This window comes from Neopsephotus bourkii, unplaced genomic scaffold, assembly GCF_033783945.1.
Source record: "Neopsephotus bourkii isolate Nb327-2 ecotype Australia unplaced genomic scaffold, CSIRO-AGI_Nbou_v1 NB_1600, whole genome shotgun sequence".
Taxonomy (NCBI): Eukaryota; Metazoa; Chordata; class Aves; order Psittaciformes; family Psittacidae; genus Neopsephotus; species Neopsephotus bourkii.
The window spans coordinates 738,553-754,210 of NW_026902076.1; the positions used below are offsets into that span (position 1 = coordinate 738,553).

General features: G+C 49.9%; 1 long non-coding RNA gene across 1 annotated transcript; it reads right to left on the minus strand.

The window, feature by feature from the left end:
* Window positions 1-5,996: 5,996 nt before the first annotated feature.
* Window positions 5,997-8,825, minus strand: LOC133222469 (uncharacterized). Its single transcript, XR_009728298.1, has 2 exons — window positions 7,995-8,825; window positions 5,997-7,710 (listed from the first exon to the last, which is right to left on the minus strand). It is a non-coding gene; the product is annotated as an uncharacterized LOC133222469 (long non-coding RNA).
* Window positions 8,826-15,658: the final 6,833 nt, after the last annotated feature.

The window sequence follows — 15,658 nt, forward strand, 5'->3', positions numbered from 1 at the left end:
CATGGATGGTTGCTGGTTTGGACTATGCTGCAAGCCATCTCTTGGTATATATTTTCAACACTGTGGAAACGAGGCAAGAAAGCAAGAAATTATGTAATTTTATGGGCATTTCAGATGTAACCTGTATTCCTTTGGCTGCAGGTGATGGCTATAGTATACAAAGACCCCTTGGGATTTTAACCCTAATTTACAGCCTACGTGGACCAATGTAGATTTCAACAAGACTTATGACTGTCACTTGGTGCAGCCCCAGAAGCCTTGCTGGTCCTCTTAAAGCCATTTAGTGTTTTTTCCAAGAACAGTGGAAAATACTGGATTCTAATCTGCACCCTTGTCCCAAGGCAGGATCAAGTATTTTCTTCTGTCATTCCTGACACACATTTTTCTAACCCAGTATTAAAACCTTCAAGGATCAGAGTATCCACCCCAGCTGCAGGCAATCCATCCCCATGCTAATCTAGCCTCATAAGAGCGAACTTTCCTGGTAGGAGGATAAGAAAAACTCCCAGTAGCAACTGAATCAAACAACATTTTATTTTACTGATGGTGTCAGTAACTGAATCCTGGTTTTGTCTGGGTTACTGGGATCATTAACACTGTGCTAATGAGGGCAGTGTTAAGAGGATGCTGCACTAGAGAGAGTACACAGAGAGAGGATGTAAGGTAAATTCATGTCCCTTGTAGGTGTAGAGATAATCACTGCCCTTCCCACTACATATTACATCCCATTCCATCACCTCATTTTAAGCAACTAAGGGCATTTGCCTTCTCTTCAGGAAGATCTGACCAGCTAAATGCCTCGCTGCATATCAGAACTTAAATTCATAGAGAAAAGGAGAAGAAAATGCAATATAATAGGCCATGGTATAGTGCTATCTATAAATATTTTACCAGGAAAGGTATGCAACTGGTATTTTGAACAAATCCCCAGCCACATTTTTAATAAAGTGCCTTTAGCATGCCACTCTGCTGTGTTTAAATCTAATTCCAGTTGTCAGTCAAATCGCTGTATGTTATTAACCTATGGGCATAATTGCCTATTCCAAGTCTGCAGCTCTAAGAGGCTTTATGTACGATTGTAATAAATGAAATAACTTTTATGATTCTAACTCGTAGTTGAACACATTGACATTGAAAATTACACATGCATATGCATTACTTTTGTCTCTCCGTATGTAAGATATTATTGGTGCGACTATGACTGCAGAGGAAGACCCGTGTTAGCAGGGAAATGAGCTTTGCATTAGCTCATCTCCACAGCTGATGCCACATGGAAACACTTCAGCCTATCTTGGTTTAAAATAAAAAGGCTCCAATAAGCAAACATTAAAAAAATTGCCACTCTGTGTATTGGAGATGAAGAAATCCTCTCATGCTGCCATGACCAAAGTGATTTGTATCAGATTTAGGCACTGATGGCTGCTGTCTTTCCATCCCAAACCAGCAGGAGGGCGGTGAAGGGTCACTCACCACCAGAGGTTTTGTGAGAGGCAGGTCCTGAAAAGCATCACCTCTGCCTCTCTTGGATGTCACCAGATTTTACAAGAGGTTATGGCTCTCCCAGTAGTAATTTGCACCAGGAGAAGCTCATTTGACCCTCAGCAATTTTGCCAATGACACAATATGTGTGGTGTGGTCAATGTGGGAGTGAAGGGATGCCATCCAGAGGGACCTGGGAAAGTTGAGAAGTGGGGCTGTGTGAACCTCATGAGGCCATGTGCCAGGTCGCACACCAGGGCTGGGTCAATCCCATACACAAATTGAAGCTGGGGATAGAGGTATTGAGAGCAGCCCTGAGAAGAAGGACTTGGGGTTACTGGTGGATGAAAGCTGGACAAGTCCTCACAGTGTGCACTTGCAGCCCAGAAACCAACCGTGTCTTAGGCTGCATCACCAGCAGCGTGACCAGCAGGTCAAGGGAGGGGTTTCTCCCCCTCTTCTTCGCTCTGGTGACACCCCCCTGCAGTCCCTTGTCCAGCTCTAGAGCCCCAACATAAGAAGGACGTGGAGGGGTTGGAGCGACTCCAGAGGAGGCTGTGAAGATGCTCTGAGTGCTGCAGCATCTCTATTATGGAGCCAGGCTGAGAGAGCTGGGCTTGTCCAGCTTGAAGAGAAGGCTCCTGGGAGACCTTAGAGCAGCTTCCAGTGCCTAAAGGGGCTGACAAGAAAGCTGGAGAGGGGCTTTTCACAAGGGCCTGTAGGGACAGGACAAGGGGGAATGGCTTTAACCTGACAGAGGGGAGATTGAGATAAGATCTTAGGCAGAAGTTGTTCCCTGTGAGGGTGGTGAGGCCCTGGCACAGGGTGCCCAGAGAAGCAGTGGCTGCCCCATCCCTGGCAGTGCTCAAGGCCAGACTGGAAGGGGTTTGGAGTAACCTGGCCTCATGGAAGGTGTCCCTGCTCATTGCACATGATTGGACTAGGTGGCCTTTAAATGTTCCTTCTAACCCATGATTCTATGATCTTGGCAGAGCTGGGTCCCTTGGCCTCTATTGTTTGCGTAAACCCTTTTCATATTTGTAGATTCACCCATCTGAGTAGCATATAGATAGTGTCTGCTGGCCTGCTGGCCTGCTTATTAAGTGGGCAGAGAGATGGGCTTTTCCAAAGGGTGGTTTATCATCAGAGACAAGGGATGGCTGTCCATCAGCAATGAGCATTCACACAATGTGATTTACAAGCACGTTTTGACATGGATTCACAAGGATATTTTGGCAGCTGACATTTGGTAGGGTGAATCCCACCTCTGCACCTCCTCTACCCCCCTAACCTGAAGGCTGGAGAAGAGAGGTTGGGAAACTTGGAAAACACTTGCTGAGGACTAGACCCTGTTTAAAACACTTCAGTGGATAGGGGGAATGGACTCCACTGAGTCTCCAGGCTGCCCCAGCTCCCTAAATACTCTCAGGAGTAAGACCAAGAGTAAATCCTGTGGACAGGCTGCTCAGAGCTTGCCTTGGGTATGGGGATAGGTTATGCTGCTGACCACCTCCAGTGACCAATCACTGGTGCATTTTATCCTCTTGCTGTCTTGCACTTTGGCTGAAATGGTCCCAAAATGCCCCAAAAGAGGCTCTCACTGGAACAGCCTTCTCACTGGAACACACAGAGTCCTTTCTGTGGAAAAGGAAGGGTCTGGACTCCTGCTAATTTGGCTTTTAGTGCTGGAACACGTTCATGTCCTAAAATTGGGGTGCTTACACTGGATTGTGGGGTGGACATTTTATGGACTAGGGTTTCTGGGGTGAGTATAGGTGTATTTCTGTATCACAATGCATAGATAGGTTCAATGAGTGATGCCATTCAAATATTTCCTGGTATTGTCAGTGATTAAAGAACTTTGATGGCACTGGGTATCATGTTGCTGCTAAACCTTTAGATGAGAGTCCAGATGATTGTTTTTGGATGATAAGTATGTCTTGTGCTACTCTTATCAAACTCTTGCCCTCCGACCTACCTGATCTTGTTGACGAGGTCAGGATCTGCCCTTCTAACCACAGCACAATGGAAGCCATGGGAATTCCTCTTCTTTACTCGTCCTTTGGCATAGAGGACCTCTTGCTCAGAGCAGTCCCATTCCCATCCAGGGACTCTGCCCTGGCTCGCTTTCCCCTGTGTGCTGTGCTTTTTGCTCTGACCTTCATCTACAGAGCAATGCGTGAAGAAAGTTCTATAGGTACCAGGATGTCACAATTAACATCACCACCCCATGATAACAGCGGCACTTGGGACCGTATGCACACACAACTGTGCAAGTGCCATGGTAACGGTGTATCCTCCATCACCACCATCCGCATAGCAAATGCTGGACCCGCCTTCCAGCTCCAGGGCTGCAGGAGATGCGAGTTGCCTTTTTACCCAGCCCCTGCACCAGGCATGGCTCATCACCGGCTCTGCTCCTTTGGTTTCTCATCACCCGCAGGCTTGGAGCAAACCCACTCACATCAAGCAGCTCAGCCATGCTGATCAGTTGGGTTCCCCTGGTCTTTTAAGTGCAGCTCCTGATTGGAAGTAATCTAATTGCTGGACATTTGGGGTTAAGGGAAAAATGTATTTTGAGGGTCTGCTTTAAGATGTCTTAATAGGAAAAACAGGATGGCCTTCGTGTATGTGAGCATCATTAAAGCTCCATGTCCACTCCTCGGGGTGCCGTGTTCAGCTTCCCTGTTTGACCCCTTAATTTCCAGCAGTGATGTCACCAAAAATCCCTGTTTGTGGTCTCCTTGGTGGTCTAAATTTAGAGTGTTTGAGATGATTTGTGACTCTGTTGCTGGGGGGAGGTGGGGGAGGGGGTGTTGGGGAATGACATGTAAGTCCTGTGTCATCAAGGCTTATTTGGACTTTGAAGACAGTGGAGTGGTGCGTGAAGACGATGGTGCTGTCCAGGAAGAGTGAAGAGGAAAAAATAAGAGACTCTTGGCCCTTTTTATAGTCTGAACAATTTAATCAAGCTCATTGCTCAGCTGAGACATTAAGAAAGGATTTTCCCCTTGAATCCTGATTAGATTTCCCAATAAAACGCCCACTTTGACTACTGCTGCTAGGAGATATGTTCGTTTGCGGTTCAAGGAGGCATGCGGCATAAAAATAGGAGAAAAGGAGCTGCATGCTGCAGGGATGGGGAGGAAAGGACCTTTCTGCATGGAGACCATCATCCTTCATGGGAGATGAACAGCAGAGCTGGATGGGGCTAGAACTCCACAGAGAGCCAGAGAATGAGGGAAATAGAGGAATTTCCCACATCTTCCTTTCTGCCTCCCCATTGGAGCCAAAGCATCTCAAGTCAAAGCAGCACTGCATTGGCGAGCGATCGGTCAGGGGGTGGGCGTGGGCAGGGAGGAATAAAAATGGCACAAAATTGCAGATGGAAGGATCTGCGTGCCCCACTTCTCTTCTCCATCCATCCCTTTCCTCTCCCCGCATCATGGGTATCTGCGGGTCCTTCTCCCTAGCTCTGCTGGTCCCTTCTAGCACACGACCTTGAGGCCAGACGCCTGAAGGTTATTCAGGGGCATCACTGTGTTCATCAAATGTTCACACAAGCTGCTTAATTCCCCCCCCCCCCCCCCCGCCGTAATCCAGCCGGGGTTGGAGCCTGGCAGGTTTCTAGCTGTTATGTTTACATCGGACTGCAGGTGGAGGGAGGAAGGAGGGGACAGGGAGGTGGGGGGGGAGCTGACGTGCTTGGAATAAAATTGTGCCACCTCCTCCTCCATCCCTCAGCAAAAAAATCAAACACATCTGTCCACCCCCCGAGCCACTTCCCTATCCAAAGTGTCCACCCAGAAGAGGAGGGGCCATGCTGCAGCTCATCTCAAGGGGGCAAAGGTCTTTGAGAAACCCCCAGCATGATTTATTCAGGGCATAGCAATATTTCTTGGGATTAGTATTAATAAGAGCCTCCAGCCCCCTCCTCTCCGTCCCCCTGAGCTGAGCCCAAGGAAGGCAGCTGGGCGCCGGTGGGGTACGAGGCCTCCTGCCTTTGGGTGTGAGGTGATGGCGTCTCTTCATCCCAACTATTTCATAAGCAGTAAATGGATTGTTTATTTATTTGGGGTTATTTAGATCTTGTTTTTCTCTCCCATGCCGCAGCTCACTAATGGAAAAGCTGTTTTGCTGGCTTTCTGGGTGAGGGCCGTGTGCGGCTGGGGCAGGCAGTACTGCAGAGGGATGCTCAGTGCATAGTGCGGTGGGGCAGGGATCTGCCTGAGGGGATGGAGGCGATCCCAAATAGAAAGCACCCCAAATCTATTTCTTTTCCTCCCTTTTATTCATTAAACAGGAGTCCTCTGGCAGTTCAGACTCTCCTGGAGGTCTGGGATGCAGAGATGCCTGCCCAGGGTTGAGCAAGTGACTGTGGGCTGCCAAATTGAAAGGTCAAGGTTTTTATTTTGGGGTGGATTTTAATATATATCCCCCACCTAGTGATGAGTGTGAGTCCTTCGGGAGGGGTCCTGCCTCTGCCGCAATACAGAATCGGGCGAGAAACCTCCATGAACAAAGGAGAGGATGCAGGAGCCCGCAGCGAAAGAGCTTTATTGGCACGGCAAGGCATGACACGACAGGGCTCCTTGTGACATCCACACCACTCAGGATGCAAGCCTAGGGAGGGTTGCCCTGAAATACCTGCAGCACCCCGGGGACGGGGTGCAAAGATGCGTCCCAGGGACCCCGAGCTCCTGTCAATGCTCCCACAGGCACCTTCCCATGCGTGAGGGTCTGCATGCAGAGCTGCAAAGAGAGATGGAGCCCCCACCACCACCATCCTGGCTCCCCCAGCCCGGGTGCAGCTACCCCATCCCCTCCAGTAAGGCCTGTTCTTGCTCAGTTCAAAGCACCTGCTGGGAGCAATGCACTGGCCATGGGGTAGAGGGATGACATGGGGATGGAGGGATGCAGGGATGTAGGGATGCAGGCATGTGGGGCAGGTTGGCCTCCAGCTGCAAAGAGAAGGGAAGGGAGGTGAAGGGCTGGGAGAAAGGCAGGGAGGGGAAGGGCCCCAGCGGGGAGTGGGGCAGGGGTTTGGCGATGGGCTCCCAGGCACCTCTCTGGCTAAAAAGGTGAAGGGGAAAAGATGAAATAAAAAGAAAAGCATGAAAAAGGAAAGGGAAAATCAGACAGGAGGGTGGTGCGGAGCAGCCCCTGCGCTGCAGGCAGCTCTGCGGGGTACCCACTCTGCTTAGGCCGCGGGGTCGGAGCATCCCCCCCCGCAGCACCCCCCTCCCCACGGGCTTCCAGTTTCTTGATTTTTATTTTATTTTTTGAATAATTCAGGTGCTGTTTCTCCCCTCCCCTTCCTTCCCCTACTCCCCTCGGCTCCTCGCACACACACGCCTCTCGCCGGGGCTGTGTAAGGAGTATAATGAGGCAGTCGATGGGTAATTGGGGTCTTTTGTAGGGAGGATGTATGGCCGGGGCAGCTGCCGGGGGGGGGGGGGGGGGGGCAGCAAGACATTACCATACAAAGGGAACAAATGACATGTTTATCCCTCCAAGAGATTTACTCCCGGCCTCGCCCTGCAGACACAGCGCTCCCCCCTTCTTCTCCCCGGCACTTTTGATTTAAATTATAAGGATTAAAAGAGAAATAAAGGGGGGGGGTGGGGGGTGGAGGGGAAAGACACACAAACAGCCACCGGAAAAAAAATATGCGGTAATAATAATAAAGGTTTAAAAACATAAAGAAAAAAGCGGCTTTGCCCTAACCTCCCCCCCCCAACCCCCCCACCGCGGGAGCAGCGTGAGCCCCGGTGACCCCAAGACCTGCCCTTGCTTTTAGCAAGGAAAACCCCACCATCCCGCCGAGAAAAGCGGAGAGAAAAGGCAAAGCACAAAGCAGCAGACCCCCCGTTCTCCCCCCGCGGGTCACCCCGAGTGACAGCTCCGGATTTCATCCCCCGGGTGCCTCTGCGCTCAGGGACCACCCCGCTTTTCTTCCCGGGACCCCCCAAAAAGTGCCGACCTCCCCATCCCTCTTCCCCCCTTCCCCCCCCCCCCCCCCTCCGCGCTGCGGGTGCCACCTGCGCCGGTGCGCAGAGCGGCAGAGCCTGGTGTGGGGGGTAGAGGGATTAAAGGGGTTCGGGGGGTTCCGCGGGTGCGGAGAGCCTCCTCCGGCCTCGATGCTGGTCAGCCTCGTTCTTGGCATTCACCGCGTGCCTTAATTGTATGGACATTTAAATCAAGGTCCGCTGTGAACACGGAGAGAGGGGCCTTTCCTCGGGAGGGAAAAATACAGAATCAGAGGGGGAAATTGGTTAAAATAAGGGTGGGGGGAAGAGGGAGGAGGTGGGAGAGGGGCCGCGCTGCCCACCGCTCCCGCGGAGCGCAGCCTTTGTTCTCCGCGCCCCGCGGAGGGCTCGGCGCGCCCTTCCCGATGGGCGGGGGGGGATAAAATCCACCCTGGCAAAGAAGGAAAAAGAGGATATAAAATTAAATGAAATGAATGGAGGAACGGTGGGGAAGGGGCCGGCGGCGGGGTCGGCGTTACCCGTTACCTGCCCGCGGCTCTGCCCGCCGCTGCCCGCTCCGCCGCCTTCCCCAGCCCCGCCGCGCTGCTCTGCTCTGCCGGGGGTTGGGGGGGGGCCGGGCAGCGGTAGGAACCTGCCCCCGACCGCCGGCTGCAGTCAGTCCTTCCGCTCGGATCCCAAGTGGTGCAAAAAAAAAAAGAGGAGAGGGGCCCATCTGGCTTCTCATCAGCTTTGTCAAGTCTTGCATACGCTAAAATGCTAATGACCTAGATAGCTCATGCAAAATGCAGCAGAGAGAGGGAGGGAGGGAGCAGGGAGGGAGGGAGGGAGGGATGGATGGAGGGAGGGGGGAGGCAGGGGGAGTGGGGGAGCCCGGGTGCATCACCCCCCTCCCCATCATCCCCCAGCCCTTGCTGGCCAATGCATCTCGGTAGGTACGAGCGGGGCTTGGATTTGAAAGGTCACCCGGGTACGACTTGAGGGAGGGGGAAACACAGGCAGAGCACACCCCCCCCCCCGATAAACCATCCCGGCTCCCCCCTCCCCAGCCCTCGAAGGGGGAGAAAAGGGTGTGGAAAAGGGGGGACGCAGCCCCCACTGCACCCTCCCTCCCCCGTGGGGTGCTGAGGGGTGTCGTGCTCCCCACACTTCCCGACCCCAACCCCAAACCATCCCCCCCCCATACGAGGAGAGAAGGAAATACCCCCTGTGCAGCCCCGCCGTGGTCCCTCCGTCCGGCAGGCGATGCAGCAGCGCGGCCAGGCGCGTAATCCCGTGGATGATGCTTGGGGGGCGGAGGGGGGACTGCCCTCCCCCCTACCGCGCTATGCGGAGGTGAAAATTATATATATGCGTATAAAAAAATATATATATATATATAAAAGGGGGGGGGATCAAGTCGGGCCGGCGGCGGGGAGCGGAGAGGGCGGCTGGAGGGCGCGGAGGGAGCGCGCAGCGCGGAGCAGCCGGGCGGGCGCTGCGCGGAGAGAGGAGCTGTCAGCGGCGCCTTCTCATTTATCATTAGCCAGCCCTAATCTCGCTCGCTGTCCTCCTTCGGTGATGTTGATCCACTTTCCCTCCCTCCTCCCCCAGCCCCCCCCCCCCCCCCCTTTCTCCGCACACCCCCTCCCCGTAAAGGATTATTCAGCCAAAAAAAAAAAGGAAAAAAAGAAAAAAAAAGAGAGAAAAAAAAAATCACAGCTGCTGACTCCGTGAGCCGAAAACAAGGCGGCTGCAGCCCTCGCCCCCAGCCCCTCTCCCGCAGAGATGCTCCGGGTGTTGTCCGCAGAAATGCTGCCTTTTAAAACAAGGAGCGATCCGCGGGGAGAGAGCCCCCAGCCCAGCCCAGTCCCCCCGCCACCCCCCACCCGGCTGGGGGGGGGAACCCCTACCCTGGCCCCCCCCCCCGGCCTCCCCTAGCCCAGCTGCGGAGAAAGGATGCTGCAGGGCTGGGCGCAGCTTCGCGAGGAGAAAAAGAAATAATAATAAAAAAATTATCATGAAGGACCAGTTTTGGATGAGGCTTCACTTTCTCTCCCCCTGCCTCAGCCCCCCCAGCACTGCTGGTTTCATGGCTACGCTACTGTAATTATGAATTCTTCTTCTTGCGACTTGGTGTGCGTGTGTGCGAGGGGCTGGGGGTGGCAGTGGCTGTGTTTTGCGGCTGACATCACTGCAGTGGCGTGGGGCTGACAGCTCCGCTCGGGCTGCAGTGGCTCCTCTGCTTTTTTTTTTGCAGCCTTTCTGCTGACAATTGCTAGTGAAGGGGGGTAATAATAATAATAACAACCAACACCCCCCCAAAATACAAACCCACCCCATCTTACTGTGTTGAAGGTGAATTTCAAGGAGAACAGAGTGCTTTTCGTTGATGGTGAGGTCCTGGTGTACACGGATGCTAAGAAGTGCATGCTGTGGCTATCTCTGTATCTATATCCAGGGATATCTCTATATTCCCAGGATCACTGGTCCTTCCAGAGTGCCCTGTCAGACCCTGTAACCTTGCCAGGGTGCTGCACAGCGTAACCCAGGCTAAACTCCTGGTTAAAGCAGGCTCTGGAGGCAGGAAATCCTTTATTACTCGCCGGGTGATTTCGTGTCAAGGGCATGTGCCCGCTCCTGGGATCTCTTTGCACACACCGCGGCTAACAGTGCTGCTGAGATAATTCCAGCTACGCATCACACCGCATCGCGTGTATATTCCTTCTCATTGCGTGAAGACAAATACGTGCCTTCCTTTTTTTTCACTCCCCCCCCAGTCGAGGCCTAGAAGTTGCTGAGATAAAAGCTCCTGGAAGCACGAGCACAAGGTTTATACCCTCAACACAGACTGTGTGTGCTTAGAGCATCCAGCTCCGAATAAGCACAAGAGCCCTGTGCGCATTGAGGGGTGGGGGGATGGGGAGGCCCGATGTGCTTGAAATCTTCATGTTGAGCTGGACGTGAGCTGTGGCCCTTTCTTCTTAGTGCTGTTTAACAGTAGTACCATTTTGTTACCACTGCGTTAATGACTTTCATCTAATGCACCAAATCGTATGAGTTTTCAAGGAAATACTGGAAATTAGATGTTTAAAATTGTTCATGAAAGCCACCAGCCGGGATACAAGAATCTTGCAGTCTTCCCTTTATAATGTCACCCTCCAAAAAAGATGACACAATACTATTTGCTAAAAATGAAGACCAAAACCCTATTTACCCTGAACGAGCAGCTTCTCATATACCTCCTTTAAACTGTTTGCAATTCAAATAAGGAATCATATAGCACAGGTTTTAAAGGTCTCACTGACAGAAGCCAACAGCCAGAGCATCCCTCTGAGACCGCCACGCTTCCAACCACAGCTGGAGCCAGGGGCCGCAGGAGCATCAGCCGCTGCCCACAGGCAGCTGCCCAATGGGGACTGTGCTGCAGCCTGCTCTGGGGATGGGGTCACGGCATTATCATGTTATTTATCTCCTCCTTGGTTTTCTGTCTTGGAGATTAGAGAGAACTGGGCTGTTTTACCTAAAAATAAATATGTGAGTTTCATGGGAGGTAACGGTTGGAGGTGAAAAGTTGCAATTTCAGCACTCCTCCAAAATTACTTCTCTCGATGTTTTTTATAAGTAACAGTACTCTATCTACCTTCCTTTGGAGGACCCCGAAATGCTTTGAGAATCTGCACAAGCACCAGTCTCAAGTAGCAATTTGAAGGAAGTAAATGCAGTTCTCCCTTTACACAAATGGGGAAACTGAGGATCAGTGCCTCAGGGACATTTTGCCACCCATTCTTCATGGATTCAAATGGAAGGGAGATGCCTAAAAAGCAAAGCTATGGAGATGGAAAACCAGGGAGGCAGCTGGAGATGCAAACCCAGAGCAGGGCTCACATCGCTCACAGCCCTCAGCACTGGGCAAAATGTCTTTGCAAAATGGACCCAGGGATTTTCAGCCTGAATTTCAGCCCACTCACATGAGGGCTGGATGCTACATTATAAACCCATTCTGGGTTAATTCTTCCAGGGTCTTTTCTAGTTCACATTCTTGCCCATTCCCCACTGTGTTTACTGGGGGTATTTTAAAGCATGCTCCAACCCGCTTGACAATACATTAGGCTCCCTTAAAAACATAAATCCTTGGACTTAACCGATGACCCATTCCCTCCCTTTGCACTATTAGCACATTAAGAAATTAAACGATAAAACTCCTAAAGATCCGATTGACCAGAATCGCGCCGCTCCATATGGCATGGCATATGTGTCTGGCCCTCCTGCGCGCCCCGCTCGGAATCGCCTGGATGCACACTCAGGCTGGCTGGGATGGGAAAAGGGTTTCAAGGCGAATTCGGATGGATTTAGAATTACTCTTTTTTTTTCTTTTTTTTTTTTTTTCCATGACATTTCACTTCCCTGCTCCACCCCCAGTGCCAGAGGGAAAACTGTAGAGGTGATGTATGCCCTGAAATAAGGATGCGGAGCTTTGCTTTGTTGGAGGAGGTCAGGTGAGGCTATTTAACACTTTCTAGGACAGCTTCTAAAAGACCATGCACTTAAGAAATCAAGCCCAAACCCACGGCCCCACAATCAGCTTAATGACTGCTGGATATGGCTCTGGGGAAACGGGTCCTTGCAGGTGGGTGCTGAGTCCCTTTTCTGCCCTATCTTCTCTATAACACATTACATTGCAGCAAACAATAGGCTCTGGGCCTCGCTGGGAGTTTTCCCCAAGCGACGATGACAGCGTTTCTAAAAGCCTTCACAAGCTTTTTTACTGCTTTGGGGAAATTTATACCTCATTTTGCATATTTTGTACCTTTTTTTCTGGGGCTCTGCTCAATTTCTGGGTGTTGCGAGGTGCAAGAGGGTGAAGATGGCAGACCCAGAGCCGGCAGCACCTCTCTGGGTTCAGCCCCACGCCTGGAACTGAGGAGATGGATGGGCAGAGCCCATACTGACAAACTTTAACTCTAAACACGACCTAAAACAGCTTAGTGGGGATATACATGAAGGAAGGGATTAACCCCCCTCACCCCCCCAGCCAGGAGCAACAAATCCCATTAACTCACCATCCCTGGGAGGGGAAATGCTGCATCCACCAGTCCCTGAAATAGGGACCTGCCCCATTTATTTAGTTAGTTATTTCAAATGAAAATCCCAGCCTGTGACAATGTGTCCTGCACAAGCTCTGTACTGAGAATTGATGACGGTTTCTGCGGAGCATCGGCATCACTGCGAAGCAGCCTGACCGTGTTATTCCGGTGCCATGCCTTCGTCGGCTGCTTACCTCCTAAATAGTTAATTCCTGGAGACTGCAAGAAGGTTAAATATGTATCGGGATCAGATGCAGTCACCTATAGCTCCACTTTCTGCAAGGTTTCTCAGGGCTACATAGAGACCTGGGAGCAAAATTCAGCAAGAGGGGGATGAAAAATCTCTCTCTTCGGGAAAAACCCGGCTTGCTCCCAAGTTGTAATTTGCTTTAGACCAGGAGAATTACTCACCGAGGCGATAGGTAGGAATCGCACAAAATATAGTGGGGGGAAAAAAGAAGCTGTTAGAGACAACAGCAGAAAAAACCTCTGTTATCTATGGTAACAGTCTGGAGACTGATTTATACAGCGTATAAATAGAGCAGGAGAAGCTTTCTCCATGCAGACACTGGAATGGCAAAGGGAGAGTTTATTTTACTTTCCCTTTCAGGTTCAGGTTAATATGAAAATTCCCTGTTGAGGCAGCGGCCCTCTGCTCCACAGCGAATGGCATTGCACTGATTCCCATAGGAAACGGGCCCAAACTTTCTCCCCTTGATGCCGTGCTGGGTGCAGGCATGGGATGCAAGCCTACATTCCCTCTTTCCTCAAGTAGCCATTTCATCATAATTAACAACCCCAGCTCCCCCAAGAGCAGCCCTCTCTAAGCCCCCAAGTATTCTTGCTTTGTTTACTACTGGGTTTTGTGGAGCATGAAAGCTGATGGACTAGATCCTTATTTCAATCGCTTATTCCCTTCCACATTTTTTTAAATATTATTTCATCTACTGGCTGTAGAGAAAAAAACAGAACAAAAACCAAACCCAAACCTCTTGTACCTGTGATTTATTTCTGAATTTTTCTTGAGGGGAAAAAAAATCAACTAAAGGTCTCTGAGCTGAGGGTTTAAAATAACGCATCATATGTAAGCAAGTAATATTGGAGTAAGCACAGAGAAAAAAGGAAAGATGTGGTGGCAGGCTGGAGCCTTGATAAGGGTTTTGAGAAATGCAACACATATTTTAGAGATTAAAATGTGCGGGGTAGTAGTGAGATCCCAGTGCTCATCTCAGAGGTACCTGAGCCAGTCGTATCTGGGAGCCGCAAACCCCATCGCGTCATTTGACCCCTTCACATTTTGCGCCCCTGTCATTTTGTGAGTATTTGCAAAGCGGATTAAACCCGAAAACTCGCCTCGCCCTTGCTGGAATTTGCTATTTATTTTCCAAGCTGCTTTGCTACAGCAGCAACGGCCTTGAAATCCCACAGCTTCAGCTTTACGGTGACATCTCCCGGCGTATACATTATCTTGGCTCCTATTGTTCTATAGGTCAGCGTGAGAGCCCTGAATCAGGTAAAAGCACTTTCCTAGTCCCTTTTGTGCCGTATGCCACAATATAAATGTCTGCCTAGTGTGTGTTTCCCATACGCAGATTCAGCTGGCATTGAACAGCAGATGGTTCAGGTAGCGGATTTAAAAGCAGTCCTAGCCAACCCCCAGCCCTGACCTATATCGCAAGGCGAATGGATGAATGCCAGGCATACCTTTGCTTCGCCCTATGTCGATCATATATCTCTGGATTAATTTTTACCCCCGTCAGCTCTCATAAAAAAAAAAAAAAAAGAAGGTAAAGGAATAATATAAAAAAAAAGCAATACCTTCATGACTGATATTTACACAAGTAAATATTTTTTATGTATATACAGCCCATATGAAATGATTTTTAATGAATTATCTGTGAGTGAAAACAGTTCTGTAAATCAGCAGGGCTGCAGGCAATTTTTACCATATGTCGGCTTGCATTTGTATCACAGGATTTGTTTTTTAGCGAGGACGAAATATCTGCTTTTCTTTCATTGCTTCTGTTCTAGAATTAGGATCTACATAACTCAAAGCATTTAGGCAAGAATATTGTCTGTTTTTATTGGACTATTACTAATGCAAAGGTGAATGTGTGCTGTACTGCACTGCACACTCAGACAGCAAGGCTGTAAGAGCTGCACATTAGTAGGGAGGTGATATTAAAAATCTCATTTTTTCCCCATAAAGCTTCCTTCAAACCTTTCTCCAGGAGGTTTCTTAGAGTAAATCATCACTATTCACTGCAAAAAAATAATAATAACTCTGCAAAATATAAGCAGTGCTCTGCATACATCCCTCCCTTCCCCCTCCGTAAAATAACATCTGAATTCTTAATGGCAATAAGGATGAATTACTTAATGTATGGAGGGGGTGCTCAGGCTAAAAACACAGTCCAAAATAATGCTAAGCCTTAATGTAACTGTATTTACCCGTAGAAGTGTAAAGCTTGACATGCAAAAGAGGAGCTGGAGCCCCACATGAGGAATTTCCACTGTAATTCCCTGCAAAACGCAGGTTAAAACTTCTGACTGATCCAGGTTAGGAATAAGCGGCTCTCCTAAATTCAGTTACAAAATCAAGACGAAAAGTGGCTGAGGGCAGGGAGAAAAACACAAAACCTAACCAAAATCACTACAGAGATCTTTTATTCCTGCTTTATTCCTGAACTCTGGGGATTTTATTCCTGAGCTAGTAATGCTGAGGAAATGTTTCAATTATCCTTTAAAATATTGCTGCAATAAAGAATCTAAAGCCAGAGTCTTTACCGTGTAGCTGGGGCTAAACTGGGTGGGTGGGGGGTGGGGAGGGCAGGGTGTGGAACTTCACCCGGGTTATGCTGGGAGGGAGAAGAAGGCCTCTGGTGACAGTGGTCCTCGCTCCACCACCCCATACCCCAAACAAAGAGAGGTTGCCCCTGGTTGTATATGGGTCCTGTATATTGAGCGATTTGCTGCTGACTTCAATGGGAACAGGATGCTTTCCATTTGCCCATGGGAATACTTCTGGCTATGCTGCCTCGAGCAGGGGGAAGGGAGAGAGATTGAATATATATATATATATATTTTTTTTTTTTCCCAAGAGAATAAAAATAATAAATAATAAAA